Source organism: Saimiri boliviensis, chromosome 2 (assembly GCF_048565385.1).
Source record: "Saimiri boliviensis isolate mSaiBol1 chromosome 2, mSaiBol1.pri, whole genome shotgun sequence".
NCBI classification, from domain to species: Eukaryota; Metazoa; Chordata; class Mammalia; order Primates; family Cebidae; genus Saimiri; species Saimiri boliviensis.
The window spans coordinates 32,389,231-32,407,605 of NC_133450.1; the positions used below are offsets into that span (position 1 = coordinate 32,389,231).

Below are 18,375 nucleotides of genomic sequence, written 5' to 3' on the forward strand. Positions count from 1 at the left end.
ATATATGAGCAAATTTATAAACAACCCAGAAGACTAAAATAGGAGAGTTGTGTGTAAACCCCCTTCATTTCTGCAGCTTATTTTACCAAGTGAAACTTACAACTTCAATTAGGTATGCTTGGTGTGTTTTTATCCCAAGTGTTGTTTTGAACAAAATTCTTACTTCTGTGATTCATTTTCCTCAAAATTCAAAAATAAATGTCCCACTGTTCATTTGAAACATAAAAGAGCACTAGGGTTTGTGGGGCAAGTGGCTGATGCCTGTAATCTCAGCACTTTGCAAGGTCAAAGCAGGCAGATCGCTTTGAGTTCATGAATTCAAGACCAGCCTGGGCAACATGGCAAAATCCATCTCTACAAAAATACAAAAAATAGAGGCCAGGCACAGTGTCTCATGCCCCAACACTTGGAAAGCCAAGGTGAGACACTCACATGAGGTCAGGAGTTTGAGACCAACCTGGCCAACATAACCTCATCTCTACTAATAATACAAAAAAAATTAGCCGGGAATGGTGGTGTGCTCCTGTAATCCCAGCTAATTGAAAGAAGCTGAGGCATGAGAATTGCTTGAGCCCAGGAGGCAGAAGTTGCAGTGAGCCAAGATCACACCACTGCACTCCAGCCTGGGTGATAGAGTAAAACTGTGTCTCAAAAAAAAAAAAAATTAGCCGGGCATTGGTGGCTCATGCCTATAGTCCCAGCTACTTGGGAGGCTGAGGCTACAGAATTGCTTAAGCCTAGAAAGCAGAGATTGCAGCGAGCAGAGATCATGCCACTGTACTCCTGCCTGGGTGACAGAATGAGACCCCTATCTGGGAAAAAAAAAAAGAGTACCAGTGTTAACCAACCAACAATTTCACTAAGACATCCTGACTACTACATCAGGGCTCAAATCTCAGAATGGCGAATCCAGGAGCCTTTACCAGTGTGGAGAATCCTGTGCTTTCCTAGAAAGTTCAGTAGGAAATGAATGGGCTATGAAATCAGGCACCCTTATCACCAACCAGCTATGCAGACTTGAGCAAATCACTTCTCGCCCTGGGCTTCCGTTTCCTCGACTATAAAATCAGGGTGTTGGACCATGTGATTTCTGAGTCCCTTTTAGGGCTAAGTCTATTTCACACACATACACACACACACACACACACACACACACACACACACACACAAAAGGAAAAAAACCTTCAGATAAATAGCCACGTATTAAAAAGTATTATATTAGCTAGGCATAGTGACACATAGTCCCAGCTACTTGGGAGGCTAAGGTGGGAGGATCACCAAAGCTTGCACATAGGAGTTTGAAGCTGCAGTGAGCTATGATCACACCACTGCACTTCCCCCTAGGTGATCACAGCAAGACCCTGTCTCTAAAGAATGAATAAATTTTTTTAAAGATATAATAATGTCATGCTTTATAATTCTGCTAACCTACCATCAGACTCAATTTCATTCTTCAATATTCTTCAAATAACTAATGAATTTATACTGACTGATTCATAAAGTCTCAACTCTCTCTCTCTCTCTCTCTCTCTCTCTCTCTGATTAGAACAAATTCACAAGAATGGGTCTTGACTTGCAGTGGTATTCACCAATGATTAAAAAAAACATGGAAGTTCTCATCTTTGGCTTTCCTATCAACATACTCCTGCTATAGTAAATAGAATTTTAAAGTAACACAACCATAAAACTCCTAAAATTTTAAATATTCTTTATGTATATCCCCACAATGAAATATTATTTGTTGATGTTGTTATATTTTGTAGGGACATGGTTTCACTCTATTGCCCAGGCTGGAGTGAAGTGGCACCATCATAGCTCACTGCAGCCTTGAACTCCTACACTCAAGCAATCCTCCTGCCTCAGCCTCCCTAGTAGCTAGGACAACAGGTGTGATAATTTCTTTTATTATTATTATTTTTTTTTTTTTGGTAGAGACAAGGTCTTGCTATGCTGCCCAGGCTTGTTTTGAGCTCCTGGCTTTAAGTAATTCTCCTGCCACAGCCTCCCAAAGTGCTGGGATCACAGTCATGAGCCACGGTGCCTGGCCCAAAAAGTGTGTTTTTAATTAGTAGGTTTCCTTAAAGTTTCACTTAAAATCTTATATTATGAATTAGTATTATACTGCTTATAATTAACATTAAATTATTTTAAATAGGTACTGTAATGGGTATGTTATTCATGGAGCCCCAAATCATCTTTGTTACTTTTTCACTATTTCCTTACTGTGTAAATCTCACCTTCCCACTACAGAATTTTTAAAAACCAAGCAAATAAGCAAATTGGGGGTATACAGGCAGACACGTGAATTAAATTCCACCAACCAGCCATGCCACATGGGACTCCTTCGGAACAGAGTTACGTAGGGAAAGTGGAAGAAGTGGGGAAGAGTCTTGCTTGGCTTCCTGGTTTGCAGCACCCTGACTATCAGGAGCAGCAGCTCCTCAGCAGGCCTTTTCCACAGTGCAGAACTGGCAACCATTCCCAGAAACTCAGCATACAGTCTCTTTTATCAGCCTTCCCAATCTGCTAAACTATCGCCCTTAGTAAATCACTTGCTGTTAATACTACTAGAAGAAATCTTAGTATCTATAACAAAAACCCTAACCAACACACATAGCAAATATTCATTTCATTATTTCCACATTGAAGAGCTGAGACTGAAGAGAAAACAACACACAGAATATTCCACCATATAAGCCAAGAGTTTTTTGTTTCAAGCCAGGGCTTACAGTCACAATCGATGCTTCGAACCTTCCCTTATATGTACTTTCTCATAAATTTCATCACCTCTGCCATGCAAGGAGAAGAAAATGGTTTTTGCCTACCTAATTTTCTATCAATAAAGAGTCTGATGACAGTAACTTGGCAAGATATTTGAGAAGAGAATACAATAAACATCACTTTCTACATCAGCTCAAGTTTATGGAGAATCCTGCAGTGTTAGGTAGCACTTTCAGAATATTCCACAACTGCAGGCAAAGTGATCTAATGCTGTATTTGAATGCCAAAACGATCGGTACTTCGTGCCAAGGCATAACTTAGCTCACAAAGAAGCAGTGAACTTTTCACTGATTTTCTGCATCCCTCAGGGTAAGATAATCATGTTAAAACTACAGACACACCAGGTAGCTAAAATATGACACTACTACCTAATACTAAAAACAGACTGCAAGCACTGAGAAGTGATTATGCATGTTAAAATTCTCTTCTTGGTATAAAGATTAAGTCCTATAAAATTACTTGGCAAAGATGGAAAAAGTAATCAGCCATTAATAATACTGGTCCTTAAAGTGGCAACAGAATCTTAGAAAGGACATTTGATGTCTTTGACTAATCGAATTACTCTACTATCAAACTATACAAGGTACTTTCCAGGCAATACTCAAAGGCAAAACTTTATAAAGATCACTTACACTTTGAAGGCCATTAATGACACTGATAATCATTCACTGCATCTCAATGCTCTGCCAAAGCACAAGTATGCATCGTCAGGGCAGAGTGATTCAAGACAAGTCTCAGTAATTTTAGTGCCCCACGGGCCCTGGGTCTCCAGACACTCAGCAAGCTCTGCCTTTGTCACTGTAGAACCTCACCTTGCCTACTGTTCCCCAAATGGCTTTTATCAAACAATTTATAGTGCACTTAGCTTTAGCACTGATGGCAGGGAGAATGAGAATATGCAAAAGTTAAAACATAAATTATATTTTCCCTAAGAACAAAGCAAATCAATTTGCTTAAGAAAACTTAGAGCTTGGCTGCTTCAAAACAAAATTTTAAAATTTCTTAGAGAATGTCTGCAAAGAAGTTACTAAGATGACTCTCAAGCTTTACTATGACTACACATGTACCATATGTGTCCTCTGGTTGCACCTGGCACACACACTTTTTTTAAGAAATGAAGTATCAGACTACTGTGGCTCACGCCTGTAATCCCAAGCATTCTGGGAGGCCGATGCAGGCAGATGACCTGAGGTTAGGAATTCAAGACCCGCCTGGCCAACATGGTGAAACCTTGTCTCTATAAAAATACAAAAAGTTGCCAGGCGTGGTGGTGGGCGCCTGTAATCCCTGCTACTCGGAAGGCTGAGGCGAGAGAATCACTTGAATCTGAGAGACAGAGGCTGCAGTGAGCCAAGATAGAGCCACTACACTCCAGCCTGGGCGATAGAGCAAGACTCCTTCTCAAAAAAGAAAAAAAAAGAAATGAAGTGTCTCTAGGCCAGAAATGACATATGGCCTACTTTAATTTTTTGTTTGCGTCTCATGTTTAGACTCTAATCTCAATCAATCTTATTGCAAAAGTAAGGGTATAATGCTCATTTGTTAATAGTGTCAAGATCTAAGGATACGTACATGATACCACAAATCAATGATTCCCAAAGCTGGTGTGTAAAACAATACCTGCATTTGTAGGTCCTCAGAGAAATGGGGAAAAAAAAACTGAGCATTTCGTAAGGCTAAATTTATCCAATTTAAATGCTTGATCTTTACTCTGAAATTGTGTCTTTCCTATTCTTTTGGTATTGAAATGGTCTTTCTTTATAAAATGCTGAAAAAAATATAAGATTACATCTGTAAAATACAAGCAGATGGCTAGCACTACTCCAAATCTTCTGCACCTTTTCCCCATCTCCAACTTTCCAATTTCCCTTTCCAGTTGCTCAGGCAAAAAATAAAAATAAACACTAAAATAAGACCTAGTGCCATTCTTCTCTCTTTCTTCCACATCCCACTTCCAGACCATGAGCATATCCTTCAGCTTCACACTCAAAACCTATCAACAGTCAACTATGCCATTTATTGCCACCGCCAGGTCGAAGTCACCATCACCACTACCTCAGAACACAACTGCCTCTTAACTGGCTCCCAGCTTCAACCCCACCCCCAGCAGGCTACTCTCAACATAGCAGCCCAGCGACTCTGAAAACCTAGGTAGGACCATGTCAATGCTCGGCTCGAAACCGTTCAGGAGTCCCATCTCAGTGAGAGGAAAGTCTTTAGTAAGACCCACCTGCTGTCTTAAAGCCTCTCTCTGCTCATCTGTGCTCCTCCGTTCCTGGTCACGCCCTTCTAGGGACCTGGCCTTGTGTTCTTCACACCTGCTGCCTCTTTGGTCTGAAATGTCTCCCCCAGGTCAGACATTTGTATGATTAGTGACCTTACTTCTTCATGTGGTTACTTGAAATTCATCCTTATCTTTGTGACCCTGAGATAAACTAAAATTTCTTAAAACAGGACACCATTAAGAGAGTTGAAAAGGCAAGCCAGCAGGTGGAAGAACATACATGCAATGCACATATACAATGGAGAACTCATCCAGAATGTATTTTTTAAACTCCTATAAATCAATAAGGAACATGGTATTTAGTAATTTTATTAACTAACAATTTGCATACAGTGAAATTCACTCTTCTTAGTGTACAGTTTTTCCGTGGGTTTTCACAAATGCGTATGGTCATTTAACCACAACCACAATGAAAATACAGAACATTTCTATAATGCCAAAAAGTGGTACCATAATGGCCAATAAGTATGAAAAGGTGCTCAAATGCATTAGTCTTCCACAATGGAACATCTCTACACAACTACCGGAATAGCTAAAGCTAAATGTCAGGAAATGCCAAATCTTGACATGTCTGTGGAGCTCTCACATGCCACTAATAGGTATATAAATTGATACAATCACTTTGGAAAACTGTTTCTCAGTTTCCACCAAAGTGAATATACACATATCCTACAACCTGGCAATTCCACTTCTAATTATATCCCCTATAGATGACATCACTAAAAAGAAATATACAAACATGTTTGCTGCAGGACTATTCATTAGCTAGAGACAGAAGATAGTACTCTGGTATCATGGTACCTTTAGTCTCGAGTCCTAAATGCAGAAATTTTCAACTATCTCCATCTACTCCTATTGTAAGTTTTAGCTAGCCATTTCCACAGCTTTCTGTTAAAGCTGTGGTTCTCAACTTTTTCCATCACTGCTCCCCTAAAGAGACTTTTTTTTTTTTTTAGACGGACTTTCGCTCTTGTTACCCAGGCTGGAGTGCAATGGCACGATCTTGGCTCACCGCAACCTCCGCCTCCTGGGTTCAGGCAATTCTCCTGCCTCAGCCTCCTGAGTAGCTGCCCTAAAGAGACTTTTTAGGCATTTTTTCTTAATCACCTCTCCCAAAAAATTCTGTTATCACAGATATACTATTTATCTGTTTATGTAATTATACTGTGCTTTCGACCTAAATAGTAGTATTTCTGTCCCCACAACCCCTACAACCAATTTCACGTTGCTGAAATTTTATAAAGGCATATTTTAAACTTTGAAAGTAGTTTGTCAACTACTACCTTACCTTTCTAATTTTACTTCACAGGTAATTTTGTCAATAATACAACCATTTCAAAGATCAGAGCTGTAACCCACAGAAATCAAATACAGAGTGCAAAAGCACAGGATGAAATGCTTCTCTCCCAGCTCACGCAGATCCATCAAATCTACTGCTCTGCTCAACAAGCTAGAAATCTACCTAATACCCGTCGCACATTTTCTCAACTTATTCAAAAGGACAGCATTTTGTTAAAACTAAATATTCTGTTGAAATCAAAAGACAGCATTCCCTTAACTAATAACTTACTTAAACTTTTCAGAATCTATTTTTAAAAGAAAACAAGATTAGCACAGAATGACTTATTTTAGTCTCTCTTAAGTCCCTCCAGAATCTGTTCAGGACCACTGCAATTCCTGACTTCACTCTTGTAAAAGTTTCCTATTTCCCTGGGCTGAAATCAGTACGTACTATTTTCTATATTATGAGCAAACTTTTTCAACGTAAATCTGATCATTCTGCTCCCTGGATATTTAAAATCTTTCCAGGGCTCCCCTAGGTCTATAAAAGCCCCAAGTCCATAGCATAAACAGGCAAAGCAATACCTCCCACTTCTTTTTTCTCGAGATGGAGTCTTGCTCTGTCACCCAAGCTGGAGTGCAGTGGTGCAATCTCGGCTCACTGCAACTTCCGCCTCCCGGATTCAAACAATTCTCCTGCCTCCGCCTCCCGAGTATCTAGGATTACAAGCCACCATGTCCAGCTAATTTTTTTTTTTTTAATTTTTAGTAGCAAGGGGTTTTCACCATGTTGACCGGTGGTGACGGCTCACGCCTGTAATCCCAGCACTTTGGGAGGCCAAGGCAGGTAGATTACGAGGTCAGGAGTTTGAGACCTCCCACTTACAAAAAGCTTTTGCATAATCCCTTTACTCCATCTAGCAGAAAAGCTCTTATAACCAAGCCTCAGCATCTGCCTGCCCGCCCTACCCTACTCTATTTTCCCTTTGTCTCTTCAGATTTTGGAAGTAGTATCACCTCTTCAAAAGATGTCCTATTCTCCACATGATCCCCTATGCCACAAGAGCACTCCTTAACCAGCTTCCTAGGCACTCTGCCTATATTTAGGGCTTACTTACTAATGCGTCTGTTTCCCCCACTCTTGGGCTATCAAAAAATATGTGCAAGGAAATGCATTAAGGATAGTGGCTACAAGCTGACCTCCCAAATTTAGAACTTGACATTGACCTTTGTTCCCCTGGCAGCAGGAGTACTAGGAACCCACAGGAATTAGAAGCCCAATGAATCTTTTTTGTAATACTGAAAACATCCTGACTCCTGGTAACCACTACCTTTCTCTCTCATGCTATCAAATCACCCGTTTAAACCTACACTAAAATTCTGCCAGAAAGTCACATGAAATTTTTCTATTTTCCTTTCTTTAGGAAAAAAAAAAAGTTTTCCTTTAGGGGAAAAAAAATAAAACACTGACTTACCTTCAGATTTCAGGAGTGTTGGGTCAGAATACATTGCCCCAAAGTATTCTAAACTGAAGGAAACTAGAGGGGCCCAGAAATAAGGTCGCTTCCCCTGCCTTCTATGTGAAGCATAGTCATACAGAAATTCTCTGACCCATCTTACCTGAAAATAGATCATAAGACCCTTATTCCAGAAGGGTTCCGCCCCACACCCAGTGGAAAAGTAATGCTCAACACAAAGAGGCTGAGAAGAACCTGGACAGGCCTTGCTGAGTTCCCCTCTCAATTTATTACCTAGATCATTCCCTTTTTGTGCAATCACATTACTACATGGCCATGATTCCGCATCAAATCTAAGCATAGAAACAGTTTTCCCTAGGTCTTTGGGTGTTTATTTCCAAAAGTTCTCATGTCATGTAAAACTTTGCTAACTAAAGTTGTGATGCTTTTCTTCTTGCTAGCCTGCCCTTTGCTACTAGGAGTGTTGACCACAGCCCTTGTGATGGGTGAGAAAAAGATATCATCTTTTTGCCCCAGAAGACATTCTCTCACCTTCTCAGTTCTCGAAGTTTCCCAACTAGGGTTCCTCAAATTAATGGTAGAGTTTTCAGTATCCTGGGGAAGAATCCCTTTCACCCTGGAGATTCTTATTTAAGGGGCCAAGAACTTGTTTGCTTTACTCTCATCTTTCATAGTCTACTCTTCTCTTTCTGAAAAATACTTTCCTGCTATAAAAGATAGTAAGAAAAAGGAGTGAATTACTCTGAAACCCCTTTTTTTAAGATTAAACAGTAGGTTTAACCTCTTTTTAGTTCTTATTTTGTTTTAAAGATTAAAAATTAATTTGCATACACCTTAATAAAGCGGAACATAAATACATTTCATGACACAGCAAGTTCACTCTTAGACATATATCCAGTGGGAAGGCATGCCCCATGTGCACCTCAACATGCATACAAGAAAGGGCCTAAGGAACAGAAGTTGAAAACTGAAACTCAAATGTCCATCAAGGGAGTTGGATATTGATACAATGGAAAACTATTGACTAATGAAAATGAACTATAAGAAATACATGGATAAATTTTACATGTTAGGCAAAACAAACCAGGCACAAAAGTAAACATGCTGTATGATCCCATTTCTATAAAATTCGAAAATATATAAAAACCAATCAATGGTGACAGATGTCAAAAGAGCTGCTATCTTTGGGGTACAGGAGGGCTAATGATTGCAAAGGTTCAGAAGATGGCTTTTAGGAGCCTGGTAATTTTCTTTGTCATGACCCTGGCATGGTGATTACATGTGTGTATGCATTTTCTGATAATTTATCAAGCTGTACCTTTATAATTTGTGTATTTGATGTAGATTATACTTCCAAAAGTTTTTTTTAAATCACTGTGGTAATTTCAAATTTTTTTCCTGCAAGTCACAGATCACCCTAGGTATAATCTTTCTAAAATATTTGTAGCCGTTCAGCCTATTCTTTCGTTTTCATGCTTACTAAGTGGCCTTTTCTCTTTTGTATTCCCCTCAAAGTCTGGCCTCCTGAGTAGAAAGATAACCTACAGAGTGAGAGAAACATTTTGCAAATCTGATAAAGGATCTGTACCCAGAATACATTAAGAATACTGATGACTCAACAAAAGACAAAAACTTTAACTTTAAAATGGGCAAAGAATGTGAACAGACATTCCTCCAAAGATCTATTAATGGCCAGCAAACACATAAAAAGATGCTCACCATCGTTAGTCATTAAGAATATAAAACTGAGTTGTAATTTTTTGTTACTTGTCTATCAACTTGGTTTAATCCTAGAGAGGCAGGGACACCTTTTGAATCCCAAGGACTGGCACAGTGCAGTGTATACAGGAAAGCATCAACAACTGTGTGATGACTAAGTGCATCAAAGAGTATGACTATGCACGGAGAACCAAACATCTTCCACATAGTTCCTGTCTCCCACAGAGAACCTCTGCTCAGTTACAATCTCAGCCACACATGGCCACAGTACAGTCCTTGCTAAGGCTGGTAGGTGGCAAACTAGGCCAGGAAAATGTCCAAGTTGACTCCTCCTGCTCTCTTCCTCCCCCGCCCCCACCTGAGCTCTTAGCTTTCCTACCCCTAGCCTTCTCCACTGACACCGAGGAGAAAAGGTTCAGGATGACCTTTCAAAGAAAACTACTGATGAGATGGAATTTTCCAGTGCAGTGCAGATGACACTTACTTTACAAATCCAAGAATCCACCATGATAATTCAAATGAAATATATCTTTCCATTAAGGTCCTTCAAAATCCAAGAGAAAGACACTAGAAAAACTGAAAAGTTGGCAGGCCAGACACAGTGGCTCACGCCACCTCCCAACACTTTGGGAGACTGAAACATGTGGATCGCTTGCTCTGGTCTGCTGAGACCAGCCTGTGCAACGTGGCAAAACCCCATCTCTACCAAAAATACAAAACATTAGCTGGGCATGGTGGCACGTACCTGTGATCCCAGCTACTAAGGAAGCTGAAGTGGAAGGATCACTTCTGCCCAGGAGGCAGAAGTTGCAGTGAGCCAAGATTACGCCTGGCATTCCAGCCTGAATGGAAGAGTGAGCCACGGCAAGAGTGAGACCCATCTCTTTCTTTATATAGACATATAGAATATAGATAGATGTCTATCCAGATAGATAGATAGATAGATAGATAGCAGATAAGATAGACAGATAGATATAAATTTTCAAAAACTTGAAAAGTTGGGAGGGCTCGTAAGAAGCACTGGGTCCAACATCTATTAGACATTTACTATATGCCAGGCACTGGGCCTGCTGCCTTACAAGTGACATTTTAGAGCTCTCATTTATTGGTCCTAAATCCCAACTGTAGGAAGGTTGTTACATATATTACCTCATTTCATCTTTATAATAACCTTGAGTTAGCATCATCGTTGCCTGTTAAAAATTGAGAAAGAGGTTGAAAAATTGTCTGAGATCACTGCGTTACGGTGGAACCCAGGTCTCCGGTTCCAAAGCCTGCATGTGTCCCTGCCACTTAATATGAAACACTATGACCCTAAACAAGCAATTAAATCCATTTCCTAAATCTAAACTACAAAAATGAGAAAAATGCTTCCTTCAAATGTTTGCTATGAAAATTAAATGAAACACTGAATTCAAAAAATGTGCTAGTACCTAAGAGATGCTTTTTAAAAAGCTGTTTCCTTTCTTGCTTCTCCTGTTATGAAGTTTCCCAACCTTAAACCATGGACACGCAGTGGACACTGCAATCTAAAAATCGTCTTGCACATTCTGTCCTAGAAGGAAGACTCCATTTATTCACCTAGCATAGATTAATGCCTGAGAAAAGCATCTGGAATGCCAACTATCACCTTATCAAGTTTTAGAACACAACAAACTTTTAACTTGGAAATTACTCACAAAGAAATGTAAGGTAAACACTGTTACTGGTTTTGTTCCCCGATACTTTCTTCCTGAGAACTCCCAGACATCCCTTCCCTAAGATGCTGCTTCCACATCATGGTCCCTTCAACAGCGGAAACACTTGTGGGGGACTTTTCCCCTTTTCCTCATAAAATTTCACCTTAGGCCAGATACAGTGGCTCACACCTGTAGTCCTTGCACTTTGGAAGGCCAAGATGGGTAGATTACAAGGTCAAGAGATCAAGAACATCCTGGCCAATATGGTGAAATCCAGTGTCTACTAAAAATACAAAAGTTAGCTGGGCATGGCGGCACTGCCTGTAATCCCAGCTACTCAGGAGGCTGAGGAAGGAGAGTCACTTGAACCTGAGAGGCAGAGGTTGCAGTGAACCAAGATCACGCCACTGCACTCTATCTGGGGACAGAGCAAAACTTAGTCTCTTAAAAAAAAAAAAAAATCACCTTTTACTGGACAGAGCTCTGTTTTGCTTGTTTTTGGAAGCCAGTTTTTTCAAAGACAGGAAACATGAAAGTAGTAACAGTGGTTATTCTTGGGTGGCAGAATGATGGATGATGTTTTTCTTCTTCATACTTTCCTGTATTTTCCAAATTTTCCACAAAGTCTTATGGTACTTTGTGGTACTGCTTCCATAATACAAAGAGGAAAAAATCAAAGATGGTATATTTAAATTATTTCCTCCATCTTCTTCCTGATAGACATTTTTCTCTATTCTTTCTGAATTTCCAACTAGCTGGAGGCATGCTGAGAACAGAACTGCAGCGTTATCTATGAAACACATAGCTCATCCACAGCCACTGCCTGACACAAAACAGCTCAAAAAGTATTTGTTGAGTGAATGATGAATATTAGGTAATATTTAGAAATGGACTTTGTAGATTGATGGTGGTTGGACCAAGGTTTGAGGGTGGCATGTCCTCAATATTGTTGGATTATTGTAGTTACATGACATTATTTAAAAGGTAGCTTTCAAACACTCTTAAGCAGTTCAACATGAAAAGTGTTTAATGCAAAGACAAAGTGAACCAATCAAGGTGATTTACTGCTGCAATGGTAAACCAAGAACAGGATGATAAATAGGCTAAGGTCCTTGCACATCTTGCTATAAATGAGTGCACCAGGAGTGGAATTCATTCAATAACTTCGGGGCTCTCTGCCATTCAGAAGGCACATCATGGCCTTCTTTTTAAAATTAATTCTTTTTAAAATTAATCTTTGTTCTTAGGAAATTAATAATCCTAAATACTAAAGCAAACAAGAGATTAAGATAAAACCACCCCAACCCAGTTATTACACCACCAAAAATCCTTATCTAATAAACCCAAGCAGAAAATCTTGAGGATTTACTGACATGAAGGAGAAATCTCAAATATTTGGTTTGGAGAAATAGGCTGTACATAAGGTTTAAAGAAGGTTTACTAGATTCAAAAAACATACAAAGTCCAAAACTCAATAGAAAAGTTAAGGTATAAAAAAATGTACTCCTTTCCCACCATAATCTAAGTTAACTACAGGAACTTTACTAGCAATTGTATTTGTCTGATCAACTGAACATGTTTCCTAGATGCACACTTGGAAAAGCCAAGACTGAACTTAAACGTACATTTTTGGTATTTTCAATAAACTTCAGTTCTGTCAACATCTCCTTAAAAATCTGTGTATTTCTAGGGGACTCTTATACACTGTCGGTGGGAATGTATATTAGTTCAGCCACTGTAGAAAGCAGTTCAGAGATTTCTCAAAGAGCTTAAAACAGAGTCACCATTCAACCCAGCAATCCCATTCACTACTAGGCATAAACCCAAAGGAAAAGAGGCCAGGTACAGCGGCTCATACCTCTAATCCCAGCACTTTGGGAGGCAAAGGCAGGTGGACTGCTCGAGTCCACGAGTTTGAGACCAGCCTAGGCAACAAGGCAAAACCCATCTCCACAAAAAATACAAAAATTAGCCAAGTGTGGTGGTGCACACCAACAGTCCCAGCTACTTGGGAGGCTGAGCCGGGAGAATCACTTTCACCCAGGAGAAAGAGGCTGCAGCAAGGAGAGATGGCACCACTGCACTTTAGCCTGGGCAACAGCGTGAGACCCTGTCTCCAAAAACAAAAACAAAGAAGAAAAAGAAAAGAAAAACAAATCATTCTACCAAAAAGACACACACACTAACATGTTCCTCGCAACACTATTCACAATAGCAAAGACATGGAATCCACGTGTTCATCAACGGTGGACTGAATAATGAAAATATGGTACATATATACACCATAGAACACTATGCAGCCAAAAAAAAGAATGAAATCATGTCCTGTGCAGCAAAATGGATATAGGTAGAGGCCATTATTCTAAGCAAATTAATGCAGAAAAATAAAAGCAAATACCACATGTTCTAGCTTAAAACTGGGAGCTAAACATTGCGTACTGATGACATAAAAATGGCAGTAATAGATACTGGGACTACTAGAGAGGGTAGGGAGCGAGGAAGGGACGAGCTGAAAAACTAACTGTTGGGTACTATGCTCAGTACATGGGTAACGGGACCATCCAAAGCCCAAACCTCAGCATCACGCAATATATCCAGGTAGTAAACCTGCACCTGTACCCCTGGATCTAAAACAAAAGTTGGTGGGAAAATCTGTATATTTCTAATATGCCTCCAGCCTCTTAAAAGACATGTATTTCAAAACAAAGCAGATGGTGTCTTGATGACAACCTGATAATTTTAGGGCAACTGGCGGAAGTCAATGACAAGATGACAATTACACAACACAATCCATGCTGCAAGATGAGAAATAAAGCATTTCACCCCCAAAAATAAATGTCTCAAGTTTCCTGTCTTGCCCAAGTTGGGAAGTAACATGAAGGCGTTCTTACTAGAAAAAATCCTGTGGTTATTACAAACTTACTGAAGATTTGTATTTATTTCACCAAAACACACACATTTCATCTAGCTATTCATAGTAAAAGCATCTGCAGTCCTGGGCCTTGGACTTCCCTTGGCAGGTGTCAGCCCATTGTGGAAGTTGTTCCCCACATCTCAATAAGTTCTGTCAGCCAGAAAGGACATTCAATGACAACCACTACTTTGAATCCAGGCAAGAGAGGAAATTAAATATACTATCTATGACTTTTCTCTAGGAGTTTGAGATACTAGCACATCTTTACGTCCTGAAAGTTCACTCATCCACCACTTATTTTTTTTTTAAGACAGTCTTGCTCTGTCACCCAGGCTGGAGTGCAGTGGTGAAATCACAGCTCACTACAACCTTCACCACCTGGATTCAAGCAATTCTCCTGCCTCACCCTCCCGAGTAGCTGGGACTACAGGTGTGCACCACCATACTTCGCTAATTTTTTGTAATTTTTTAGTAGAGATGGGTTTTTGGCATGCTGGCCAGGATGGTCTCAAACTCCTGACCTCAGGTACCACCTAGTTTTTCTTAGTAAAGCCTACAAGGAAGTGAGGGAAAGTAAAAGTTATGGTATTAACTCCTATGCAAACCATGCCTGAGTCTCCAGGAAAAGGTAAACAAGAAAGCATCAGAAAGTTAGGTGAGTATCTAAAAGCTAAGGGAACATCCTGAAAGCTAGGGGAGCATCAGAAAGCTAGGCAAGTTATTTAGCCTGTCTTAGTTTCCTTACATCTATTAAATGTTGATAATACCTATTTCTCAGGAATTTCATGAGAATAAAATTAGACGGCATAAGTAAAGAACCTAACATAGAATGAATTCGTTGGTGGTGTTCAGCAAAAGATATTTATGACCATTATTAACCTAGGCACTAGGGCCATCACCGTGACAGGCCAAAGTCCTACAGCAGATAAGGAAAAGAAACCACCAAATGGGCCACACACCAACTCTGTGAAATCCAGATCATCATTAAAAATACAAAAAAACAGTCCCTGACTTTCCATCTGGGCACAACATGAACGAATAATAAAACCACATACTAAGCTACAGCAGCAAGACCAGCCTTTCATTGAAAAATCAGATGAAGATCTTTTATCATCAGTACAGCATAGCGTTTAAAACAAATTATAAGTTTACAGGGTGGTGGTCATAGCTACCTAGGTAGACAGGCTTTATGGCATTCCCAACAATAAAATACACTTTATGCACACAGCCAAAATATGACTGCAACTACTCTAGTCCCAACAGATGACTGCATCAGATAATGCTTCAACTCAGTAGCTGCTGCAATGTATGTTAACAGAAGCAGAAATTCTGTAACAGGAACTCAATATCCTGGCTCCCACAGAGTCCTGGCTCCCACAGAGTAGTTACTCAATAAATGATAGCTGATATTAATCACCAGGAAGCAACAAAATCTAAAACCAGAATCTGCCATGAAACAACAGAAGACAGAATGGCTCCCTTTCAACCAAGACTGAAGGTATATGAAAACACTTGAATAGGCCGGGCACAGTGGCTCATGCCTGCAATCCCAGCACTTTGAGAGGCCAAGGCGTGTGGATTACCTGAGGTCAGGAGTTCAAGACCAGACTGGCCAATATGGTGAAACCCTGTCTCTACTAAAAATATAAAAAATCAGCCAGGGCAGTGGCACATGCCTATAATCCCAGCTATTAGGGAGGCTGAGGCAGGAGAACTGAACTCCAGCCTAGGATACAGAGCAAGACTTCATCTCAGAAAAAAGAAAAGAAAACACCTGGATAAAGAATACAGTACTAAGCCCTACCAAAAGGAGGGCTTGTCAGTAAACATTGGATTAATCACCTTGCCAGGTAAGAAGGAATGCCAAAGTGCCCATTCCTCTGGGCAAAGAAAGAACCATAAAAGACAAAAAAAGAAATGGTCTCTATCCTCAGAGAATCTACCCTACCTGAGGAGAAATCACATGGTTTCAGCTGTCTGTCTGCATTCCCCCCTTGACTCTATGTTCCATGAAGGCAAAAACCAAAAACTTTATATTGCCATACAATACAGGCACTCAATAAAAATCTAGTAATCTGGCCGTGCACAGTGGCTCACATCTGTAATCTCCACACTTTGGGAGGCCAAGGCGGGCAGATCACTTGAGGCTGGGAGTTCAAGATCAGCCTGGCCAATATGGTGAAACCCCATCTCCACAAAAAATACAAAAATTAGCTGGGCGTGGTGGCACACACCTGTAATCCCAGCTACTCCAGAGGCTGAGGCAGGAGAACTGCTTGAACCCAGGAGGCAGAGGTTGCAGTGAGCTGAGATTGCACCACTGCACTCCAGCCTGGGCAACAGAGTGAGACTCTTGTCTCAAAACACAAATCAATAAAATAAAAAATTAAAATTAAAAAAGTAAAAACCTGGTAATCAAATGAGTCTCATAGGATCTCAGGACTAAAAGAGCCATCTAACTCAAAACTTTCCAAGCCTGGCTTCACAAACTGCTCAACCAAAATCTAAAGGTGGAGACTGGGAATCTTTGTATTTAAAATGCTCCCCAGATGACTGTGATACTGGAGACACACAATCACTAGTGTTACTGAGCCCATGTGAATCATCTCAATGCCCTTCCCAATGACCCTGTCCAGAAATGATCCAGCCTTATGCATGAGGACACAGTCTCCAAGAGTGGGACACAGTCTATGACATCTGCAAGCACCTCAACCAGCAAAGTCCTTTCTAATGTTTACTCAAATATCTGTATTGATTCTATTCATTGGTTTTGTCCTGTGAAGCCTGAAAAGACAAAAGGTAACCTCTCCTCCTTCCACATCATGGACTTTTGACTCCTGTGACAAAGGATGACGTCCCCCTCTGAGTTTTCTCCAGGCTAGACACTCTTGATGAACTATGCATTAATCATTAAATACCAGGCTCTTTAAGTATACAACACAACACCATGTCTGAGAAGGGAGAAATCAGGGTGTGTTATGGTCATCAGTAAGACATCAATGAAGAAGGATGAGAAAGACAGGGATACTAGAGTTCAGAGGCTGGAGCTGAGAGAGAAAAGGAAGACAAGATACTGATAAGGAGCACGGTATGCAGGGAAGGGGATAAGAGTGATAAAGCAATCACTGAGGAAATTAGTAGGTTTCATATACTTTTTTTTTTTGAGACAGGTTCTCACTTGGCTACCCAGGCTGCAGTGCAGTGGCGCAATCTCTGCTCACTACAACCTCGACCTCCTGGGCTCATGCAATCCTCCCATCTCAGGCTCCTGAACAGCTGGGACTACAGGCATGCATCACCATGCCTAGCTAAATTTTTTGTATTTTTGGTAGAGACAGGATTTTGTCACGTTGCGCAGGCTGGTCTCAAACTCCTAAGCTCAAACAAACCATCCACTTCAGCCTCTGAGATGGTTTGGCTGTGTCCCCATTCACATCTCATCTTGAATTGCAGCTCCCATAATGCCCTGTATTATGGGAGGGGCCCAGTGGGAGGTAATTGAATCATGGGGGTTGCTCTTTTCCATGCTGCTCTTGTGAGAGTGAATAAGTCTCATGAAATCTGATGGTTTTATAAAGAGGAGTTCCCCTGGACACACTCTCTGACCTGCTGCGATGTAAGACGTAACTTTGCTACTCATTAACCTTCTGCCATGATTGAGAGGCCTCCCCAGCCAGGTGAAACTGTGAGTCCGTTAAGCCTCTTTGCTTTATAAATTACCCAGTCTCAAGTATGTCTTTATTAGCAGCATGAGAACAGACTGATACAGCCTCTCAAACTGCTGAGATTACAGGTGTGAACCACCACACCAGGCCTCTATACTTTTTCAACAGAACTAAAACTGAAAACAAACTAAGGTTTGAAGAAAATTAGAATAGGAGGGAATAGGAGAGAGCAAAAGCCTAGCACAGAAAGACTTTCCTGTTTGGTCTCTCCTTTTTTGGCCGGAAAAGGAGAGACCAAACAGGAATGTCGTAAAAGCAAGCAAGAAAGTGTGAGTTTGACGTAGCAAAGTATTAGAGCCACTTGAGTTCCTCCAGGGTGGCACATGTACCTAAGTGGTCTTTCAGAAAGAATGATCAGACAAGATGGCATGGAGAATGGGACAGCAGGAGTCAAAGGGGTCAGCAAGGAGGCTGCTAACAGCCACTAAGACACAGGGGTCAAAGTCCACTCTAAGATGGTGACAATAAAACTAAGAGCAAAAGCTGAAAATGAAAATCAATTCAAAGAAAAAAA

The 18,375-nt window shown here is 40.6% G+C and overlaps 1 protein-coding gene across 14 annotated transcripts in view; it reads right to left on the reverse strand.

Annotated features, from left to right (window-relative positions):
• The window catches only part of SIPA1L1 (signal induced proliferation associated 1 like 1), a 391,460-nt gene that overhangs the window by 357,971 nt on the left and 15,114 nt on the right, over nucleotides 1-18,375 (reverse strand). Inside the window, exon 1 of one of the 14 annotated variants that reach the window (XM_074393038.1) lies at nucleotides 1-18,375. This exon is cut by the window's left edge and continues 13,119 nt beyond it; it is cut by the window's right edge and continues 13,731 nt beyond it. The exons of the other annotated variants lie outside the window; for them this stretch is intronic. The gene's annotated coding sequence lies outside the window, so the exon portion shown is untranslated. 14 annotated transcript variants of the gene reach the window in all.